Source organism: Polypterus senegalus, chromosome 14, assembly GCF_016835505.1.
Source record: "Polypterus senegalus isolate Bchr_013 chromosome 14, ASM1683550v1, whole genome shotgun sequence".
In the NCBI taxonomy this organism is placed as follows: domain Eukaryota; kingdom Metazoa; phylum Chordata; class Cladistia; order Polypteriformes; family Polypteridae; genus Polypterus; species Polypterus senegalus.
This window is the reverse complement of record NC_053167.1, coordinates 4,671,873-4,696,540: the sequence shown is the minus strand read 5'-3', so window position 1 is coordinate 4,696,540 and position 24,668 is coordinate 4,671,873. Positions and strand designations below refer to the sequence as shown.

The following is a 24,668-nucleotide window of genomic DNA, read 5'->3' as shown; positions in this document are numbered from 1 at the left end:
TAAAAGTCAATGTATATATGTGTGTGTGTGTGTGTGTGTATGTATGTTCCAGAATCACTTCCAAATGACTGGAGAGATTTTCATGAAACTTGGTACACATGTTTCTCATTGGTCGACTAAAAATACTGTACGGTGAAATCAGCCCTGACCTACCCTCTTCTGGGTAGGGTAGGGGGTGATCTTGTGGTCTTGTATGCTTGTTATCATCCAGTTGACACTCAGAATGACCACCAGAGGGTGAACTGGAGGTGACGGCCTGCATTCTTTATGTTTGAGTGCCACTGCGCCCCTGTTGCTTTTGAAATTAAACAGAGTTGGCAGGGTTGGCATACCAACTATTTTTGGGACTCATTCTGTCTTTGTGACTCAAAGAGCCATATACAGTATATATATATTTGGGAGATCGTGTTCCTATGCACTGCAGGTGGTCCAAATTCCTCCAACGTTGTTATAAAGTAGTGAAAATTGCATAATTAGATCTGGACCACCCTATATATACTGTATATATATATATATATATATATATATATATATACTGTGTCACACACGTGCGATTAGGGGACCGCGTAAGGACTCAAACTGTAGCATGAAGCCGCATGCCAGAAGGGAATGGCGGGGGACTAACTACTAACCTCTCTCTCTTTGTTCCTGCAGAAAGAAAGATGCACCACCGCCATGAATCTGCCGTGACTACCTGAACACTCATCACCACTTCCGCCCTCCCTCTGTCGACCTTTGATGACATCATCAATCCCAACTTCCATTTCGGTTCCTTCCCAGCATTCCTTTCTATCTACTTCTGGTTCCTCACCATAAAAGCACCCGTCTCCACCATTTTAGCAGCCTCTGTTAGATGCAACTTTTTTTTGGGTGTAAAATCTACTTGGACTCATTTTTTTTTCACAGTATACGGGGCCGGAAAACCCCAAACCTTGCTGAGTTGTCTGTCTTTTTTCTACAACTGTCACAGATATCTAGGATTCTTACTCGGCCATGATGCCTGGAAGGACCGGAAGGAGGTATTCATAGCTTACGGGTCATGAGGGGACAACCGCCCTGGATTAGGAGAGGACCATGGGAAAAGAGGGAAAAGCTATTAACCCGTTGGGACCTGTGGCCACTGCCAGGAGGTGACTTAAGCCTCGTGGGACCCAGAAACAGTTACTTTCGCCACACACGGCAAGATGGCAGAGGAACCTGCCAGGGACGCCCGGAGTGCTTCCGGTGCAAAAGGCAGCACTTCTGCCACACCAGAAAGTGCTGCTGGAAGGACTTCATTAGCCACCTGGAGCACATCCGGGCAGAAATAAAAGGGGCCGCCTTCCTACAGTCGGGGAGCTTGAGTCGGGAGTGGGAGCAGGACGAAGCTCCCAGGAGGAGACAGGTGGCCAAAGACTGAGGAAGAGAAGTGATTAGTGTGGTGATTAATTAGCTGTGTGCATTGTGTGGTGTTTCGGGACTGTGAACCTGTACTTAAGTGGTGATTAATAAACTTGTGTCCAGGCAAGTCTCACAATACATATATATATATATATATATATATATATATATATATATATATATATATATATATATATATATATATATATATAAACTGTATATACGTATATATATATATATATACATATATATAAACTATATATATTGTGGCACCCCAGCCGGGACGCCAGGAGGACCGGAGGAGGGCTTGTGCCTCCTCCAGACCGCGAGGGGTGTCCGCCCTGGTTATGTTGGGGGCCTCGGGTAAAGGGCTTGGAAGCCCAGCCCTGTAGGGACCCGTGGCCAGGAAGTGCTGGGGGGAAGATGACAGGGGACACCCAGACGGCTTCCGGGTGTGCAGCCGGCACTTCTGCCACACTGGGGCGTGTCTGCGGAGGAGTGCCGGGAAGCAGCTGGAGCCCATCCTGGTTCCTATTTAAGGGGCCACCTCCCTCCAGTTGATGACAAGAGTCGGGTGGAAGAGTGGCAACGTCTGGAGGAGGCAGGAGGCGGTCAGAAGAGAAGAGAAAGAGAGAAAGAAAGAGAGAAAAAAGAAGAAGAAGAAGAAAGAGAAGGCATTGGATTGGCCTGGACTGTGGGGTTTTGGGGGTTGGTGAGTGAAACTGTAAATAAGAAAAAGGATGAAGAATAAACGTGTGTTTGTGGGTGACATTAACGTGTCTGCCTGTCTGTGTCCGGGGCAAGGTTCACAATATATATATATATATATATATATATATATATATATATATATATATATATATATATATATATATATATATATATATATCTTATATATATATATCTTATATATATATATCTTATATATAAAGCAGACTTTAACAATCTTGCGGTCTTGTATGCATGTTATCATCCAGTAGACACTCGGAACGACCACCAGAGGGCGAACTGGAGGTGACGGCCTGCATTCTTTATGTTTGAGCCCCACCGCGCCCCTGTTGCTTTTGAAATTAATAGAGTTGGCTGGTTACAAGCGTCAACTGGATGATAACATACATACAAGACCACAAGACAAACACATTAGTGAGTCTTCATTGTTTGTCTATTTGTTTTTATTTTTAAAGTTATGGTTTTTATCATATTTTTCTCAAACAATTAAAAAAAAAACACTTTGTTTTCCTCTCGGGCAATGCTGGGTATTTAAGCTATTATTTTCATAATAATATTATTATTAGTTATTTTAAAAAATCCTAAAAACTGGATGCGATGCTTGTCTTAATGCCATCTTAAATAGCAACAGCATTTCTGTGACCATGCAAGGAATGGCAGAAAAATGGTGGTGACATAAAGAATCAAGACCACAAAATGAATTACATAAACAGAATTATGTACCAAACATAGGAAAATAAATATATAATATAAATTCTCAGAAGTAATTGTGACAAGTTCATTATGATTCAAAGGAGAATAATCCCGCATACATTTATATTCAATTATATTACAACAGCCGACTATTTTAAATTGATGCAGAGGTGTGAGATTTATTACGGACTAAATGTCTGCAAAAAGTCTGTGATGCTCTAATGGTTATGAAAACTTAATTTACATTTTACATAATATATAGGAAAGTACAATAGCAGCAGTTTCAATCAGCTATGTTGGATAAACGGAATTAAATAAACTATTAGCTTTTTAGATAATAATATTTGTATGAGCATATGGTTGAAAAACCATATTCTCTAACTGTATTTTCTGCTCGTATTTATTATTTTTGCACCTCATCCTGTTTTCATCACACACCTCAGAGGCTCACAATCTTTTAAACAGGCAAACGTTACTTAAAAAACAAGTGGCTGAGTCCAGAAACACACCTCAAAAACAGATGGCAGAGGGCAAAGCCCAAAAACTAGACAGGAAGAGCTCTTAGTATGACCTGGTAATGCTGATTTCACTCCTCGACCGTACCAACATCATCTCAAAACTTGTCTTTGGTACATCTCCTGTCTGAGGCTCAGGTCTTGCCTCTCCCTATGCAGGTGGCTCTGTTCCAGAAAAAGCTACAAAGGCCTGGACAGAACAATGACTTTCTACAAGACAACATTTCAAACCTAAGCCATTGTGAAAGGCAAACCGACAGGAGTAGCAGGGTGGTGATCACATCAGAAGTGATTCTACTCCATTGGGGCCTTGAAAAAGGCCCTTAACCTGTAATTGCTTCGTCCTGGGCATGACTTTAATCTGTATCCAGCCCTGCATGTAGGCCCTCCAACCTGCAGGGAAAAACTTGGGGGTTGGTGGCAGGATTGGCACTCCAGCCGCCATAGCAAACCTCACAGTGTTCCAATGACCCGCTGTACTTGGGCCCCAGTCCAGGTGGTTTGTCATGTGGTGGGTGCCGCAGTGCATGATCCCAGCCTTTCTCTCTCCTTCTCTTACATATGATTGATACTTTTTTCCAATAAATGATATCATTTTATATATGTGACTCTTTCTCTTTCTCCTTTTCTTGGAAACCTGATTATTCCAGCATCATTTCGCTACATGAAAGATGTTGTGCTTTGCTTCTGTCTTGTTTTCTATTTTTAACCCTTATTTTTTATATTTTTTAAAATTAATCTTATTCTACTGCTAATATAGTATCTGTAGTATTCAAAGTAAAAATGAAAATAACCACAAAGGCGTGCCACTAAGCCCCTGAACCTCAGACGCAATTACACCTAACACAACTCTAAGTTCAAATAAAAGGTTTTTATTATTACTGACATCTTGCCTATGTGAACACAGCTACAAACAGGTGAGTGATCTTTATCTCATTCTGCTCCTCTTGGTGGGTTTTGCTCACTGCCTCCCAACTTGGACTCCACAAGGTGAAGCGGTGGACTTCTTTGAGGCCGTACCCAAGAATGCTTCTAGTGTTATGGCATAGCCTGCCGAGAACACTTCTGTATCATTTGGAAACCAGGTTTGTCCTCTTCTGGTAATGCCCTCTGGTGACACCCAAAAACCCTGATAAAGGTACGTTTTAGCACTCCAAGTCCCATGTCATCCAAACTGGGATCATCTACAGTAAGAGGAACACTGCCATCTTCCGTGTGAATGAACTGCTCATGGCCCAGTCCATCCATTGTTCCCTTATCTCAATAGGAATGAGGATCACATGGTGGGTTGTGTCTCCATTATCGTCATTATTCCATTTCGGCCTACTGGACAGGTAAAAAAAACACACTGTGCTCCAGTCAGGCTGTCTGCCCATACTCCATGGCACTTACAATATATATCTATGTGCAGACATGTGTCTTTTTTTACTATACTTACTCATTTACACACACACACATCTACTGTAATATATATATATATATATATATATGTGTGTGTGTGTGTATAAATAAATAAGTATAGTACAGTATGTCTGCACTATTAATGAAAGCATAACTGGCCGAGACGTGTTAATGACATTTGCTGCACACTACACATACATGTGAGATCGGCCAGGGATTGTAAAGGGCCGCATCTCTGGGTCAAGCAATGAACTAACATTCTTCCAATGTTAGTTCTTGCAACTTATTGCTTTATCTTTTCATTTCATTAATTACAAAAAAGGTTTAATTTTAATCCCAAAATTCCAAAAATGAAAACTTTCAGCTATATAAAATGTGTTAAAGAAACATATTAAGTCAAGGTCAAGAGTGTTCTATACGCTCTCTTCTCAAATATGTTTTCAGCTTGACTTGGGCTCCTCAGCTAAGTTATGCCATGTCTGGTTTATTGCTAAATATTTAATGTTTCTCACTGGAAATTGTGACACATTAACATTTCACGGCAAATAAATACAGTCGATAGGGACTATTCTGTATTTTAGATAGTTATCTGAGGGAAAAACAAAGCAATGTGAAGACATTTGCTTGATATTAAAGGAATATTACACCCAAAAATAATATTGTTTATAATGTTACTTACTTCATGTAGTTCACAGTAATGAGTGAGAAAATTGTTTTCATGCAGAATCTACTCTCTGTATATAAAATTCTAAACTTAAAAGTGCAACGATTTTGGGCAACAATTTTATATAATGTTTTTATGTGACATTTTTTGTCATGCTTTAAATCTGGCTTATATTAAAACCTATATATATATATATATTTGTTTGGTATAATTCTCTTCAGAATTTATTGAACTTTAATGTGACGCTGTTAGATTTTCAGATTCTTTTTCTGTTTTTAAATTATAAACTAAAAAATATCAATAACTCATGTCTCGTGAGATGAGACTTTGTGCCAAGAGATTTAACCACGCTCAGGGACAGAAATAAAAGATAAAGAGTAGGACAGCTGGCTGTACAGGCTTTTAAATGTTTGAAGTGCCATACGAGATGCAGATCATGCGGCACAGCAGCAGCAGCAAGCCAGAAGCTGATTGAGCAAAGATGAGGTAAAAAAATAATGTATTTGTTTCACATTGTATCACCGTTTAAGAGGGGTTTCCATGTCTCCTTGGAGTGCACTTAGCTCCCCTCTTCACAACGCGAGCAGCGATCGAAGCGAGCAGGGGGCAAACCCCCTAGTATAGATATAAAAGTTTATGATATAATAGAAACCAAAGTTGACCAATGCTTTACAAATGCAAACAATGTGAAAAAAGTCCATGGAAAAAAAAAACTCATGTTATTCGTGTTGCATAATTCACAAGTTATTTATCCAGTCACATGGTCAAAACGTGTAAAATTCATGCAATTTTTGCTAAAATATTGTTAAATAGATACTTCTGGAAAAATCAGCACACACTGTAATGAGCAAACGCAAGTCTTCTCTGAATTACTATTTTGAACTGAAGATAAGACTTTTGACCAAAGAATGAGTGAAAAATGCAGATCTTCAATTCAAAAAAGCAATTGTATTTGACTTGCATTTTGCATTTTTTTGGTGGGCTGCTTTTTCATGAAGTATCTGTTTAACAATATTTTAGCAAAAAATGCATGTGTTTTGCACATTGTGAGAATACGACTATATAACTGATATGTTGATTATGCAACGTCTTGCATCCCACGGGTGTTTTCACAATGTTTGCCTTTGTAGGGCATTAGTCATTATTTCCTTCTATTAAATCATAACAGATAGCATAATAAATTTGTTGTCTCAGTCCTCATGCAAAATGATATTAACATTTTTTCTCACCCATTACTACAAAGAGCATGAGGTAAGTAACACTATTAAAAAAGCAATGTCATTTTTAGGTGGAGTATTCCTTAAATGTGTTTCAACTATGGTGAGAGTGGATCACTGTGAAAGGGTGAATTCAACAGTAGGGCCATTGAGGGGACAGTAGTCCAGTCGGTGGTATGTACCACTTGGACGGAAGTGCTCTGCCACAAAGATGTTCAACTATAGGATGGCTCATAAAGTCAGCGAGACTATCAGCTGTGGGAAGGTGAGCTACTTAGTAAAAAAGTCACCATGACAAAGGTGACCAGTCTAGAGAAGCTGTCCACTATGACAGAGATGTAACAAATTATTGAAAAATAAATGTAGCTACGTAGATATGTGGCTCACTTCATTTCAGATAGAATAGGAAGGGAGGTGGTGCTCTGTAATTGGACTGCTGGTCCAGCATAAGTACACAGTTTGAGAGGCAATTGTATAATCTTTGGAATATAATGACCCCATTGTCACCCCCCAAATAGCACATCCTCCACCCATGTTTAACTCCACAAAAAATGTGGGAAATCTTCTTGTTCATTTACTAGTTTTACACAAAAACAAATATGGAAAAGAACATTCGCTGCGATGTTTTCGTTTCCAGATCTTGCTTTCTCCATTGCTTTTTCACCCAGCACAGCATTGTCATTTACAAATTTTTCTGACATAAAGTGATTGATTTGAGGTGTATTTGAAGTTTTGATTAATCTAAAGTTGTCAGCGAACTCTTGTTAAGATAATAATCACACTGCGCTTGATTTATTATGATGATTATTATTATTATCTATGTTCAGTAGTTAGCACTGTTGCCTCCAAGCACTAAGAGACTTGTTTCTGTGCCACTGATTTTGATTGCTTGGCATATAGTTTAGCCTTTCCTTCAGTCTGCAAGATTTTCTGAATCTTTTGTGACAAATCTGAGTGGACAATGAATAAAAGGTTGCATTTGGCATGCAAGAGAAGTCTGATTTTTATAATGAGGCACATCCTCTAAGAAATGGTAGCAATTTGTGAATCAACTTTCTGGTTAATTGCATTAAAGACATTCTGTACCGATCAAGATACAATCTGTAACCCGTGTAAAGCAGCAATCAATCGATCTGAAACTTTCTCCATGCTTGGGTTAAACAGTGAAAGAAAAGGATATTATCTTTCCTGTTTGCATGCCTGCGGAATGGTGTGAGCCCATTAAAAATACTCACAAATACAAATGGTATGCAAGTGATTCGAAGGTTTCTCGCTAAACTGAGGACTCTTTTGAAGTGTGTCAATGTAATCTGCTCCTCTGCCACGCTTGCTTGCCCTTTCTTCAAGTCAGCAGTTATTCTTCTTTTCAGGGGTGAATGATGGATACTTTACTTATTCACCAATTGCATTACTTGACATGATGGAGCCTGTCATGCAGAATGTGTAGAATGCCTTCTGAAATGACTATAGTGGCATCCGAACACACACACACACACACTCTCCAATCACTCCCGCTCTAACTGGCTCTATCTCTCAGTTTAAAGGTCTCAACTCTCCCGTTCTCTTATTAATGTACCCAAGTCTCCACTGCACCTATACCCTTGATTTCTTCAACCCTCTGTTGGGCACAACTGATCTGACAGGCATACAAATGAGGCCATTTTTGGATATCTCACGTTCTGATTGGCGGAGCTGGACCCGCCTCTGAACCAACCTCACACATCATGTGCCTGTAAACAACGTGATGAGTAATTGCAGATTTGACATCGTGGAAAGCAGATATGGTGTGAGAGATCCTGGAGGCACAAAATAGGATTTTTTTATTTTTTACTTTTCCTTTACTTGTCTGAGACTCTCCATTACCATATTTTGCAATAATACATTGTCATATACAGTATTACTTTATATTTTGTCACCATTCCTATTAGGCACATTGCACCTGATACTGCAATTTCACTCCATATGTACTCCATATGCAACAAAAGGTGGTGTGGACACTGAAGACCAAATGTGTGCTACATACAATGTACATCAAGTGACGGCCTATGGTAATATTTTTCACCATGCTCAATACAGCTGGCATTAACAGTCAAGTCATTTATCTTGGAAATGGTTTAGGAACAGTAAGACGAAGGGTATTTCTGAAGATGCTCTACAAAGAACTTGTTGCAGGAGAAATATCACCCGCCCAGAGAAGTGGCAGAAAGTGAAGATGAAGGAAACACTCCAGGACCATCAGCAAAAAGAAGAAGGTGCTCTCCATATACCAGAGACAGCGGTCACAGAAGGTTTTCAAGATATGAATGCAAAAAATGCCACCCTGCCCTTTGTTTGGAGCATGCCATTTTGGTGTGCAAGTCATGCTTTGAAAACGAACCTACAGAGTAAACGAGGGGAGTTTTGTTCAGTAACATAAAGATAACACACTTCGTATATAAACATTTGTTTAAAAAAAAACATCTTCTGTGTCATGTACATCATACTGTATTTTGCACAATGTACTGAGATATTTTGTCTTTTGTTAAAAGTGGAATAAACAGATACAATTATTACAAATGAAATCATATGTAGTTATGTACAGGTTGTGTTTTAAAGCATTACACCAAAATGTTGATATATGTAAGCTCTCGCATTTTGAATTCCTATTCTATAATAGTATTTCTGGCATGTGCCTGATAGACATCTTGTGCCCGTACGTGGGATAAATTGCATTGCGCCTGATGAAAGGCTAACTGATAGGTTTCTGCTCTTTCTAGTAATTTTTCACACATTTCCAGAACATAATTATGTCAAAAAACAAGTCAAAACCAATCTTACTAATATCAGAGCGTTGATTGTCCACATGAAAAACATAACAAACGCAAATAATTCATTATTAAATGTTTCAGCGTTGGGTGTTCTGACTTCTGTAGCCTAGCTTCACTCTCATGATGTATGCACTGCTCAGCCTCTTTGTATCCTTATTATGTTTCCAAGCTTAACATTTTGTTCATTTTGTTATTAGTGTGTATGCATTGTTCATTTTCTTTTATTTTTAGTGCCATTTTGTGATGTCACCAAGTGCTACCAATTTAGAGCTGGTTTCATTGTTACCACATGTCAATTCCCAGTGAGGCCTATGTGCACACATGTGACATTACGGGAGCTTAATCACGTGGAGCCTAACTTGATTAAGGAGGAGTCTCACACTCATTGCATGAGCATGAGAAAATGAACTTCTCAGACAAGACTCTTTCAAGGATTTCGCTTTTGGATTCACACCAAAGTTTGTTCTTGACTATGAGCCTGTTTTGCTTTTTTGCTTCGATAGTGTTATGTTGTGTTATTAATGTTATTAATTTGGACAGTAGGTGGCACTGTACAAAAATGATAGAACTAAATAGAACTGGGAGAGGGATGGAAGGAGAGTTCCTAGAAGGAGATTGTAAGACAGAGTTTTTGGTATAATAAAGAAGGTTTTGGAGATTACAACCGGGAGATTTCTTTGTGTACTGATCGATACAACAAAATTGGTGACAAGGATAGGATTTGTTGTTGTTATTTTCCCTTTTGCCGGCAAGCTTTAGCCAGGGTGTTAGATATTTAAGAAAGAGGGAGATGTTATGTAGTGTTATTCATGTTATTAATTTGGACAGTAGGCGGCACTGTACAAAAGTGATATAAAATAGAACTTGGAGAGGGATGGAAGGAGAATTCCAAGAAGGAGATTGTAAGACAGACGTTTTGCTGTAATAAAGAAAGTTTTGAAGATTACAACTTGGAGATTTCTTTGTGTACTGATCAATACAACAGATAGTGATCTTGGCCCTTTGAAAGCAATCTCTCTTTGTCTAGGAACAATTTCATTATTATATTTTATTTATTTAATTTAGTATTATTAAATTATTACATTTTAAAGAAATAGTACACCATTGTTGGCTTTTCTTATATACAAACAGAATCAGTCACATCTTGTTGTACTGACTACACCTGGTAGCAGCAGTATGGAAAAAGAAATAGAAGCAAGAGAAGATTGTGGTGAAATACACAAGTTAAGGTCAAAACCGGAAGAGGGAGAATTGAGTAACAGAACCTAGAAAATGACACAAAACTGCAATCAACATTTTAACAAAATGGTCAAAAACAAGAATTTCAATATAGACCAAAGCAACATGCAAATCAAAGATCACAGTCAATGGGACAAATAAAACTTTATGACCAGAATTCCAACTAAGAATTAAAGAAAATAATGCTAGATCTTTGTGGTTGCATCCACAAACTTGGACGAAATAAGAAATTTTCTATGCCAACCTTTACACTTACAACCCTGTTATGTTCCACTTTGCACTCTTCCTGTTGACTATGCCTAGCAACAAGCAGCACAAAATGGCGGCACTCATAACTGAAACAAAATTGAGCAGTGGGAAAACTTCAGATTCGAAAAATAAATGTAATGACTATATTCCATGACCTCTAAAGCCTCCAAAGTGATATCTAAACATTTTTTAAAGGTCAAGGAATGACAAAAGCCAGATCATGAAACTTGCCGAACCAACCACAGATTCTTTGTGCCCCTTTTGAGAATTTTTGAAGTGATGTAGCAACTCTTGCAAGTTTCTAAACAGACCATTGATGTTAGTTATTCGGATCAGGGGACATCTGACTTACTATTATAATTATGGCTTCATTGTATTCATTGACAAGTTGACCACAAAAGTGAAAATGGGTAAATTTGGTCCTAATGCAAAATGTGAAGTTAGGATATTAGTTTAATATACTAGTTAAATTTATTTTGTTACTGAGCAAAACTCACCTTAAAAATGTAGAATGGAACAGAAAATACTATGTGCATTTCATACCCACCACACATGGCTATAATTTTTGTGTGATGAAAGAATTAAGGCGAAGGTTAAAGTTTTTATGACAGTACTAAGACCAGCAATGATGTCTGGCACTAAGAGAGTAATGGACAGCAGAGGGAGCACAGAAGAAGAAGTTAGATGTGGCAAAACTGAGATGACTGAGATGGATGTGTGGAGTTACAAAAAAAGACAGAATAAGAAATGAGACCATCAGATGTACAACAAAAGTGAGAGAAAAATTTAAGAAAGCACAGGAAAGTAGTCTGAAGTGGTTTGGACATGTAATGAGGAGAAACTTGATGAATAAGCGAGGGAGGCCATGTCGGAGGTGGATGGACAAAGTAAAAGAAGATCTGAAGGAAAAGGATGTCACAAAGAAGAAGAAGAATTTTGTTTCCCAGTTACATTAATCTCTTTCTTTTTTGAAGCTGCATGTTTTGCTGAAGGTGATTTGTTTACTAAGGTGAGATGGCTTAATGAGCTAAGATTCACTTGGGAAAATCTGATAAAACTTCATTGATGAGTGTTATGGCTGTGTTGGAAAATATATCTGCAAGTCAATGAACACTTGCAAAAGAGGTAATAATGCTGCTCAAAGACAATAAGATCATGTGGCTTACTTGCAGGAGCGGACAAGAGAAGAGTCACAAAATAGACCATAGGAACAGGAGTCAAAAGATACTGAAATGATTAAGTAACAATGAGAGATCAAATGAACATCATCTAAAGATCCTATCCCTACCTAACTGTCTCAAATATTATTATTCTTACATCAAAACTTGAGCCGAGTGGTGGCTCTGAGGCTAAGGATCTGCACTGGTATCTTGAAGGTTGCTGGTTCAAATCCCCGTCACTGCCAAAAGACGTCCTACTCTGCTGGGCACGTGAGCAAGGCCCTTAACCTTCAATTGCTCCAGGGGTGCTGTACAATGGCTGACCCTGACCCCAAGGGGTATGCGAAAAACCAAGTAATTTCCTTCAGGATTAATAAAGTATAATTAAAAAAAAAAACTAGCACACATAAATTACCGTACTACCATCTTAGCAACAATTCCACATGCTGTAGTCAACAAAAAAATGGTTGCACCTATGAACAAAATACCATATATACTCATGGATAAGTTCTCCCATGGATAAGTTGGGACTTGATTTTACCGTAAAATATCTGGTATTTTATAATGTCGGTCGTATAAGCGGAAAATGCAATTGGTCCAAGAGATTATAATATGCTAATGCCCACCTGAGAGACTAACCACGAAGCACACAGCCTTTTTTATCCTATGTTGGTGCGGCAATGCACTGTATCAGTGTGTGCTCCTAACCTCTCTATCGTGCCTATGTGACCACACCGTAATACCCAAATTATTCTGAAGCAACATTTGCACTGACATGTGTTTTTTGTATCTGACACCCTCATACACCTTTATCGTAAAAGCATCCCTTATCTACGATGGAGCATTCGAACAGAAAATATGAAGCTGGTTTTAAATTAAACGTCGTTGAATTAGTAAAAGAAATTGGTAACTGTGCTGCTGCAACAAAATTCAATGTGCCTGAGAAACTGATGTGGGCTTGGAAGATGCAAGAAGATGTAAAAAAAAAAAAATGTAATTGTTGCATTTTTGAACAGGGGTCTGACTTTATGATTGATTTTTCAGGTTTCACGACCCGACTTATACGTGAGTATAAAATGGCAGCTACCACTAAAACATCAAGGCACAAAATAATAACAAAAAGACATAACCATCATAATACAATAGGGGCTGCATGGTGGCACAGTAGTAGCGCTGCTGCCTTTCAGTAAGGTGCTTGGGGTTTATGCCCCAGGTCTTCCTTGGGTAGAGCTTGAATGTTCTGCCATTACCTGTGTGGTTCTCCTCCCACTGTCCAAAGACTTGCTGGTTAGGTGAATTGGCAGTGCTAAACTGGCCCTAATAAGTGTTTGGTGTGTGTGCATGCGTGCGTGTGTGTGTGTTCGGCCTGTAATAGGCTGGCGCCCTGACCAGGGTTCGTTCCTGCCTTGTGCTCTATGATTGCTGGTTTAGACTCCAGCCAATCTCGCGACTCTGGTCTGGATTAAATAGGTTAGATAATGACATGACATAATACAAAATAAAATAATGGGTAATAAATAAGTATGATTCAAAAGTAGGTCACAGTGGAAAGAAAAAAATGACTAAATGTGATCTAAACATTGAATATGTGCAGCATTTAAAAGCTCTGTAGGCCTGTTTTGCTCTACACGATACTTTTTTCCCCCGACTCCCCTCTGTCTGACACTTCCTCCTTTCCCCACTCCCACAAATGCCAAAATGATTTATAATTGATATACAGTATTTGTAATTATTAACCACACTGCAAGACAAGCCCCACAAAGAATCATGGCAGCTGTAGCATTTTAACCGAGAGGCATTATTATTCCTCCAGGGTTCTCGTCCAATTTAGCAAAAAGGGCATAACAAAGGTAGAGACGTCTTGTGTTATGGCACTGCTGGATTAGGCAGGCATGAAAATGAATGAATGGATAAGTTAAAGAGGGTGCCTTAGGAACAAAATGTAATGGAGCCCAGTAGTCTTATGAAATAAAAAAAATCTTTGGATACACTTCATATTGCTTGTCATAAAACTAATGTGTATAGAAGGTCTCAAATACTTCCCAAAATTCAAAAACTGTTCCACTGGATTACACAGCCGTTCACTATGTCTCTGATAAACTGCGTAGCAAATTCACTTAACCGTGATCATCTTTTCTGTCTTTTGTTGGTGCCAGTTGCTTAAAAAGTTATTCAAGCGAACAGCTCTGAGAACCCAAATGTTAGTGTGTAACTGAGCTGACATCATATCACAAGAAAATTCCAGCAGCCAGTTTTGTTACTGCATTCTGAACACGCAAACAGCCCCACATCATTTTCCTACTTAGTAATGGCATCCACTGGCTTAATGCTATAGGGTCACGGTGCCCAAGTTATTGAACAGTTTTTTTTTTCATAATTTAACCTTTCAAATCTCATCTGAGTGTTACAGTTCTAACAAATATTTCCAATGTAGGATGCTGTAAAAAGCCATAGGGTCTAATAAATTATTTAATCCAATAGCCTTGAGCCTGAAATGACAGATCATTTACTATTTTATGACCATTTGATTGGCCAAATAATTACAAAGTGTAAATGTTACACCGCTGCCTGCCTGATGGATCTGTCAGCGGTGTCTTTATGAGTGCCGCGGGACCACCTGAATTCTCACTACAGGATTCCCAATACAATATTTTCTGCTGACTGGAAAAGAGCACTCCTGTGGAGCCTGGTGAGCTGACTTGCTTGATTCAACATTTTACCTTTTATTTACTTCTGAATGTGCCTTCAGGTTTAATAAGGTTGGAAAAAGCAAAAACATTCCAAACATTGTCAACAACAGAAATAAAATTAGTCGTCTTCCTCTGTTTGATAGTAGAAAACATTGAGAATGAGGTCTGAATTTCATTGATCAAGTTTTGATGTGTGCAGCTTCACTGTAGGTAATATTTCTGTTGTTGAAGAAAATCTTCTTAGCAGCCCCTTTTACATCCTGGACTCTTAGGCTCACAACTAATGGTGTTCTAAGACAGGGGATCTCAACGTTGGTCCTGGGGGCCCACTGTAGCAGCAGGATTTTGTTCCAACCAGCTTCAATTTTGAATTGTACTCCTGGGCTAATTAAGTAAACTGTTATTTGCCAGATTCTGTGTTTTGGAAAAAATGCAGAAATTAGAAAACTAAGTTTGGTAATATATCTTTATATTTAATACGCTACCATGGCTGTTCGTTTGTCTGTCCAGGATTTTAAATCAACTGTAGTTTGCAAACTTTTTGACCTATTGAACTGAAATTTGGTACACATATACTATGTGATGTCTACTATCCACTTTGTGTGTGATGATTGACCTCAAAGGTTATTCCTCTGTTTATTTTATTTTATTGTAGAATCAACTGTTGGCAGCGGTCAACAAGGCGCCCTTTGTTGCCCATGTGCACAGGCACCGTTCTCATCCCTACCACCTTCACCATCACTTCCACTACCTCTTCATATCTTAAATTATTCTTGTGGCAGATTGAATACTTAAGTGCCAGCTTAAGAGAAAAATTAAAGAAAAAGTACAAAGTAATTGCAACACAAACACTGACTTAATCAGTTTTAACGCGAAAAGTTGCAGATGAAAGAAGAGAAGAAGCGGGCCGCTAGAGTGGAGAAAAGAAGAGCTGCTCAGGAAGCAGCAAGCGAATCAACCTCTGAGCAAACGAACGCTAAATGTACAGAGAAAGAGGATGAAAACTATGAACGGTCAAGTCAAGTGTATTCACTGCAGGTTATTGTACAATGCGTTGTTACTCGTTTATAGACATTAAGCCCGTTACAATAACGGGCGCTAGAACAGTAGTGCATAAACATTAGTAGGAACAGTCTATATTAAATGGCAAGGGACCTTGTATGTGGCTGTAATATGCGTCACTGTATTGTGTGCCTTTAATTTTCTCTCGCAGTAATACTGGTTTGTATTTCCGTAAAATGCCTGTAATTTTCTGTGACAGTAATACAGTGGAACCTTGGTTGAAACCCAATTTGGTTGTGAACCGAAGTAATTTCCCCCATAGGATTTTATGTAAATACAATTAATCCGTTCCAAACCATACAAACTGTATGTAAATATATATTTTATTAAGTTTTTAAGCACAAATATAGTTAATCATACCATAGAATGCACAGCGTAATAGTAAACTAAATGTAAAAACATTGAATAACACTAAGAAAACCTTGAACAACAGAGAAAAGTAACACTACAAGAGTTCGCACTATAGCGCTACGAACCGCTTGCTAAAAACACTTTTTTTTAATGAGTGTTAAGCACAGGGAAAAAAATGAACATTTGAAAAATCCGTAATTTAATAAACAACCAAGAAAAGTACCATTGCAATAATGCACATGCGCGCATGTATGTGTGTGTCTCTCTCGCGTGCCTGTGTGTGTGTGTCTCTCTCTCTGCACAGGGAGAGACTGAACACGTGCGGCCCCGGGCATACGCACTTCACCAGAAGACACACACACGAACACCTGGATGCACACAGAGGTTTTATTAAAGAGGATATATATATATATACAGTATATATATAGTGCATCCGGAAAGTATTCACAGCACATCACTTTTTCCACATTTTGTTATGTTACAGCCTTATTCCAAAATGGATTAAATTCATTTTTTTCCTCAGAATTCTACACACAACACCCCATAATGACAACATGAAAAAAGTTTACATGTACATGTGCTTTCTCAATTTTTTTTATTTTTAATACATTTGCAAAAACCTGAAGTAAACTTTTTTCACATTGTCATTATGGGTTGTTGTGTGTAGAATTCTGAGGAAAAAAATGAATTTAATCCATTTTGGAATAAGGCTGTAAAATAACAAAATGTGGAAAAAGTGATGCGCTGTGAATACTTTCCGGATGTACTGTATATGTATATATATATATCCTCGCTCCCTTGAACCCTCAGGTACAACGCCAGACACCAGGTAAAAGTGCAATAATTCTTTGTTTTATTATAATAATTATGTGCACCAAGCGCCCTCCACTCCACACTATTCATTAACAAATCACTAATCACAATAATAACCAATCCTCCAGCTCCCAGACGCGTTGCCACCCTTCCACCCAGCTCAGCTTGCCATCTGGGAGCTCCCACAGTCCTTTTATACTCCCTGACCCGGAAGTGTTCCTGGCCAACAGTCCACAAGTCCCTATTCCTTCCGGGTCAGGGTAAATAGTACTTTTTCTTCACCCCGGAATCCCGTCGCTCTTCATGTGACGAACTTCCGGGTCATAGTGCACAAATGAGTCTACTGGCCTCCTGACAGCGACTCCCAGTGGTCTCCAAGGTATCCAGCAGGGCTGCGCATAAAAACTACATAGTCCTTGAGGCCCTGCTGGAATTCGGGACCTGTCCATGCTCTCGGGAGAGCTCCTCCTGGCGACCTGGGGGTGAGGGCCCCATCACAATATATATATATATATATATATATATATATATATATATATAAATATATATATATATATATATATATATATATATAACTTCATAGTGGTCATGATACATTAGATAACTTTGAACAATTAAAGAGAATTCGTTTGGCTGACTTGCACTCAAGGAAAGCAGCTAAAAGTCAAATAATATGAGAAAGGAAAATCCTGTTACAACTGTGCCATTAGTGTTCCTCAATAACTTTGTTGAATGACATTACAATTTTAGTGTTCAGACCTTTACCGCGACAACTACTCTTATGTTTTACTCTTCAAAAAAAGGTCACTACAATTTCTACCACCATCTATAAATTAGTTTGACAGGATTCTTATTTTATACTATTCAAATATAACAAATGCTTAGTGATTTCAGAACTTTTAGATTCTATGCAGTGACTCACCAATCTAAACTCCTCTACTTAAAGTATATAGAACAATGAAATTCTTACTTGCATGTCTCCTCAGAATAATTAACAATAATACAATACCAGCAAAGTCACCCACATATTCTGTACATGAAAAAGTGTACATGGCTTACCACATATATATATATATAGAACACACATACATAGTGCTTTTAATGTTACAATATTCCTTAATATGAATAGCTGCTCATATAGTCATATGACCTGTGAATGCTCCCACGATCTATTGGTGCATGTGCTAATGGCCCTGGAGTAAGAGAGGTCACTGTCTAGCATAGCAAGTGTCAAAGATACCAATCATCAAGACCAGAAAAAAATATAATCAAAGGTATACTCAAAACCCAAGGCAAAAATACATAAACTGGAAGCAAATCATTTTGAAAAGAAACTGCTAATTAAAAGTTTGTTTTTCTAGAGAAGTCAGAAAACAAAAACATATGTGAAACCGTGCCTCCATCTTAAATAGCAATCATGATGAAGTATGCAGAATGTCGTCAAACACGTCACTAGCAAAATGAGTTAGAACTATACATGGTGTCACACATGTGCACCTGAGGCTTTGGAGAGGTGTGAGGGTGCTGACGTTAACAGTCTCTTCTCCTTTTCCTTTAGCACAGGACACCAACTTTACAAGGCCCCGCCCCTTGCACTCCAGGTGATACAAAAAGAAGCTGCTCCAGGAAGGAGGCGTCTCATTTGGAATCTAACCTTGGAGGAGGACAGAGCTCAATGGCCACGGCCACACGATGGGTCAAAATGACAGCATTTTACAAAAACAACAACCACAAAATAGCATTATAAGCAAGTCACATAGAATTATTTATATAATGGTAAGTAATATCTAACAAAATTAGTCAAAATGTGTTTAGAATGATCTGTGCTTAAGGTAACTCTGGTGATCACCAGACTGGAATTTTAATCTTGAACTAAAGACCTGTAGTGTTAACTATTATACGTTTGTTATCTTGTTCTCTACAATCATGACCATTTTTTTTTTTTTATTTATGAATTCACTCCCTGCGTGGAGTTTGCATGTTCTCCCCATGTCTGTGTGTGTTTCCTGCAGGCACTCCAGTTTCCTCCCACAGTCCAAAGACATGCTGGTTAGGTGTATTGGCGATTCTAAACTGTCCCTATTATGTGCTTGGTGTGTGAGTGTGTGTGTGTATGTGTGCACACTGCAGTGGGCTGGCACCTTGCCCGGGGTTTGTTTCCTGTCTTGTGCCCTGTATTGGCTGGGATTGGCTCCAGCAGACCTCCGTGACCCTGTATTTTGGATATGGCGGGTTGGAAAATGGATGGATGGATAAACTCTAAAGACACAGTAAGAAATTAAAAAAGCAACATGTTTCAAACTGATTAAAGCAAAAGTTAAAGATTTAAATATTTTGCACAGTGCAGACTCATGTTTATTCTGTGTAACTTTTTTGGCTTGATATTGCAGGGGATCTCACTGAACGAACACAAGCCACTATTTTCCCAATACTACTGGAAATTGTCTTGATCTTCTGGAAAGCTAGTATAGCCTTGTTTAATTCCAATGATGGACTTAACAAATAAAGCGGACCACGAGGGACTCCCTGGGTGCCAGGGCAACATAGAAGAAAGGCTTTGTTTTCTTACTTATTGAGCTGCACTCTCCTTTTGATCAACTCTCCCATGTGGGTTCATATAATAAGACACCTTATTCTAATGAAGCTGATTTCTATTTTGTGCTTTTCTTTTGGCCTCTAGGGGGCAATCCTTAAGCAGAGCTTAAGGGTTTCACTTTAATCTATAGCATGCTTGTTTAATTCTTCCCAGTAAATAAAGTATATTCAAATATTTAGGTGCCTGCTTCTAGTTAGAGAGGTGCATGGGGAGCTGAGAGCAAACATTAAGTGTTGAGCCCACCCTCGGGATGCAGTGATGATGCAACATGTAATGGCATTTAGATGTGTTAATTACCCTGATCAAAGAGAAGAAGACAACTCAGGCTATAATGACTCCTTCATTCAAATAAGTTGGAAAGCTGAATGCTAAGAAACTACATGGATTTTTTTTTTTCTTTCTAAGTAAAAGGACAAATCTCATCCTCTAGGCAATTAACATGCTGGATATAAATACACAAAGATGGTGAGGGAAAATAATGCAACATCAACATCATAGACTAAATAAGACATGAAACACGGCCATAATTAGCCTTCCCGATCCCGTTTTTTTTTTTTTTTGTCTGAAAGTTTGTAAAATCAACCTGATGCTTTGCTTTTCAGATCTGAAAAGCCAAGAAGCAGCTTAAACTTTTCCCTCTGCACGTTAGTGCCAATATTTCAAACTTCATAAAAAATGCAGATTTCACAAAGTCTAACCTTAAATGGATTCATGGCACAAGCACCCATCAAATCCATTAAATTCCCCATGCAGCTCTGAACCGTCAGCCAAGATTTGATCTTTATCTTGCCGCTGCATGCATCTTTTTAATGCATCCTCTGGAATGGAACCAGCAAGGAAGGGGGAGCATCTGAACGCCAGGATCTTTAGCTCAGATCAAACTGAAGGCTGCGGCCATCCAGCATTCACACATTAATTCATGTGCCATTTCATTGATTTAATCTCTGTGGGCTTTGATCTGACAGCCTCTGAAGTGGCCGTGATGCAGACGAAGAGCAAGAGGCCTGATTAGTTCCACAATGGTGATAATAAGAATGGCAGTGCTGCTGGCTTATGCTGGCCTCTTCTTAGTGACAGTGACTATTTTCATTTATTTATTTTTTTATTACTTTTTTTTTTTTTACATACAGCTGCCGTGAATTAGTTTACCTAAGAGCTGCATACTTTGTCTGTTCTTTAGAAACGGCCAGATCTAAACATGGGTTCCCAGACGCAATAATACAAATCATAGGCATGGCATAAAGTTTAAAATTAGATGGCAGCAGCAGGAATGGTGACCATACATCATTCATTTCCTGAAAAGTGTTTCTGGAATTGGATACACAACTAGAAGATAAAAGGCAGGCAGTCACGTGACTCTCAGGACTTGCTAGAGCTAATGCCCCTATTTTTATTTCAATTTCTTTGTTTCTCCGCCTTGATTTATTGTATTTGCTACCTTGCTGTAATTGTGATGCGGCAACAGGAAGTGGTGAAAAGGGGGTGAGCAGGCCTCAAAATAAGCAAAACCCCTGGCCTTCACTGGTCAGCCTCGGACAATAAGCCTCAGTCCTGTACTGACTGCACCAGACTGTGGAATCAGAATGTGGTCGTGGTGAAATAAACTAGTTAAGGTCAATGTCACTGGAGGAGGCTGAAGCTGGAATTTCAGTAGATGGTGTCACGCATGGGCATCAGAGGGTCATCTTCTGGGCTTGCCACGAGAATACGAAAAGGCAGGAGGGCTGATTGTCTCCTCTCTTTTTCCGCCCACACCTCTGAGAAGATGCCCAATGAGGGCAACTACTTCTGCCCTTTCTGGTGTGTGGACTATACAAGCAGGGAACTTCCATAAGGAGGCATCTCATTTGGTTATGAGCAACTTACCGGGCAGAGCTCCGTCCTGAAGCTTGACTGCCACATTTTGCTGCTTTTTGCACCGTGTGCCTGTTATTTTGTTTCAGATTATTGTTTCAGAGAATGGCGTGACCAGGTTGGCATCCCAGCAATTCATTTGGATTTGTGCTTTGTCGGGGTGGATATTTGTTGTACAATTGGGTGGTTTTCATTTCTCTCTTAAGCAAAGGATCATGTAAATATTACATTTAAAACACAGTAGATGAAGAGGCAATAGGCACCATTTGCTGGGGTAACACAGTGCGCATACTGGACTCTGCACCACTAAAGGTGGACTGTGGACTGAGTGCTTTCCTTTTTAAAAAAGGGTTTTTCTCCCTAATATTGTTCGATTGTTATGTTTTTTTAATCTTTTTAATGTAATTTATGTTGTCTTGTGTAATAGAAGTTACTGTTGCTTTTCCTGAACTTTCTGCTGTGTCTTTCATTGTGTGTTTACTCACAGCCCAATTTAAAGAAACCTGTGTGCTATTATCGGTAAATTTCAATAGTTCCCAGTCTCTTTTTCTAAATCAGGTTGGATTAGTCGGATATTTTAACGGTGTCTAGATTAGATTACCTGTAAGTGTGGCCAGACACCTGTCACAGCACTCCTGTTTGGCGACAACAATGGTCAAATTATAAATAACCTACGCTTTATAGATGATATTGACTTAATTGAAGAGTCACCTGAGGAACTTCAGGACTTGACAGATAAAGTTAATAATAGTAGCAAAAGATTTAGACTGAAAATAAACAGAAAACCAAAATAATGGCAATTGGAAAATAACAGGAAGAACTAAAGTTAACAATTGATGGACAATATATTGAATAAGGAAACAAATTTGTGGGAAGATTAATAACTGAAGATGGACAAGTTACAAAAAGGATATGAAGGGCAAACAGGCTTGGCTTTAGCTGCATCTGGAAAACTGAGCATGATTTGGGAATCGAACAATATATGTACTGCAATAAGTGGAGATAAAATGAAATGAATTGTAGAAATGAGTTTGCTGAGAAGAATATTGGGAAACTCACAAAGGAGTAAAATGTGAATCAAAGTGGTTAAGGAAATATTAAAGCAGAAAAGAACACTACTTAATAAGATCAGAGAAAGATTTGTTTGCTTTGGGCAAGAATGGAGGGAAAGCGACTACCATGAACTGAAGTGAAGAAGTGAATCAACGATATAAATGAAGATCTGAAATATTGCAGACTGCATTTGAGAACTGCTGTTGAGTACAATGGAGACATCTTGTTAAAACATCTTCGTCACCATAAAATGATGGATGAAAAAGAAAAATTAAAAAAAAACCTGGGAGACCAAGAATCAAATAACAGAGCTCAGAACGTGATACAAAACATCAGTCAATTTTAAGAAAAGAGAGCGCCAAAACCAAGAATTTACAAGTAAACTGAGCCAAAATATAATTCAAAGACGCAGGTCAAAATGACATAGACAGAGTGCAAGCTAAGATTTAAAGAAAATAACACTATGCTTTTTAAATTGAACAAACAAGGAATTGTCCGATACTGACCTTTGCACTTTACTCCTTTGATGTCATGCATTGCACTCTGACCTTGCCTAGCAACAGAAGTTCAAAATGGTGGCACCCATAACAAAAACAAAATGGCATCGCAGGAGAAAGTTATTTGTTTTTAGCATAATGAAACAAATGGAAATACTTCAAATCCAAAAATAAATGAAACAACTATAATCTTTGAGCTCTAAAATCCCCATAATTATATCTCAAATATGTTTAGAGACCAAGATACAACTATAAAAAAATTAAAAACAAAAGTGAAAGCATGACAAAAATTCAATTAGCAGGCTCAAAATGAAACACTAGTATTAACAGTTCAGAAATACTTTTGAATGTTCTAACAACACAAAAATATCCTTCAAGCAAGAGAAAAATTCTGAAACCCTCTGGCTTTAAGGACAAAAGCAAAACTTTAATCTTTAAATTTAAAGAATGTAATAAGCGAAAGATGAACAAATATGGCAGTCTTTTTGGGTTCTACCCACAAAACACAAGGAATATGGCCTTGAAGCACACAAACACAATACATGACAAGTGTAACAGACGGCTGAGTCCCATCCCCAACCGGGACGCCCCTGCTGCATATGTTCCGGGGGAGCAGCCATGGGCTCCTCAGTACCTCCCTTGGGACGCTTGGTGACAGCCTTCCTGGGTGACGTAGGTGCCTCACTTTCCCGCAGAGCTCCATGGGAGATGGAGTTCTCCACAACCCTGTGGGGATCTGGGGTGGCCGCCAGGGGGTGCTGCATGGATCCCGGAGCCTGTATGGACACCTCTCCAGCCCTGCCCGGAAGTGCATTTAGCCACAGGTGATCAAGCACCTGGAACACTTCTGGGTGGGCTATAAAAAGGATCAGCATCCACCACTCAGGAGCCAGAATCGGGAGGAAGAGGACGTAGAATGCCTGGGAGGAGTGGTGGTGCCAGAGGAAGGATTGGTTTGATTGTGTTGAAGTGCTTTGGGACTGTGTATTACCTGTGGGTAACGGAGAAGACGTGTGCCCACAGGAGAGGAAAAAATAAAATGTCTTTGTGTTTTGACATGTCAGTCTGTGCCAGGTCAGGCGCCTATATAGCACCTTTCTATCACACAATTTCTAAAAAAATAAATAAAACACAAAAAAGCACATGAAAAATAAAAATTCAAAAACAGCAAAAATAAACATAAACCAGGAAACAATCCCCAGCTGTAACATAAAATATGTTAGTTAACTCATCCCCATTATTATTTATTTTTCGTATCTTATGTATTTTCTTTGATATTTGTATGTACTGTTTCTTTAAATCTCTTGCTATTCCTTGTGCTTTGTGGGTGGAGCCATAGGAGGCGGGGCCACTCTGATATCCCCACTCCTGAGCCCTCCCGCCAGCTATTTAGCCAGGGCAGAGTAGACTTACCCTCATTTTTTGTTCAGTATCTTGTACATATCACTAATTTTGTTGGATTATCTGGTTTTCTTGATTTATTTTGCTGCTGTCCCAGGTTTTCTCTTCTGGGTTGTAGATTTAAACTTGTTTGCGCATTATTGCTTTTCAGGCAACTCTTTTTTCCCTGTTTTTTGCCTTTTTGAGCATTTTGCTTGTATTTTTCCATTTTTTCAACTAAATTCCTCATTTATAAAGTTTCTTTGGTTGCCCTTTTCTACATAAGCTGATGGTTTATGGCCATCCTTTCACTTATGG

The 24,668-nt window shown here is 38.8% G+C and overlaps 1 protein-coding gene across 3 annotated transcripts in view; it reads right to left on the bottom strand.

The window, feature by feature from the left end:
* Nucleotides 1-24,668, bottom strand: part of rims4 (regulating synaptic membrane exocytosis 4) — a 178,553-nt gene that overhangs the window by 91,933 nt on the left and 61,952 nt on the right. The gene's annotated exons all lie outside the window — the stretch shown is intronic.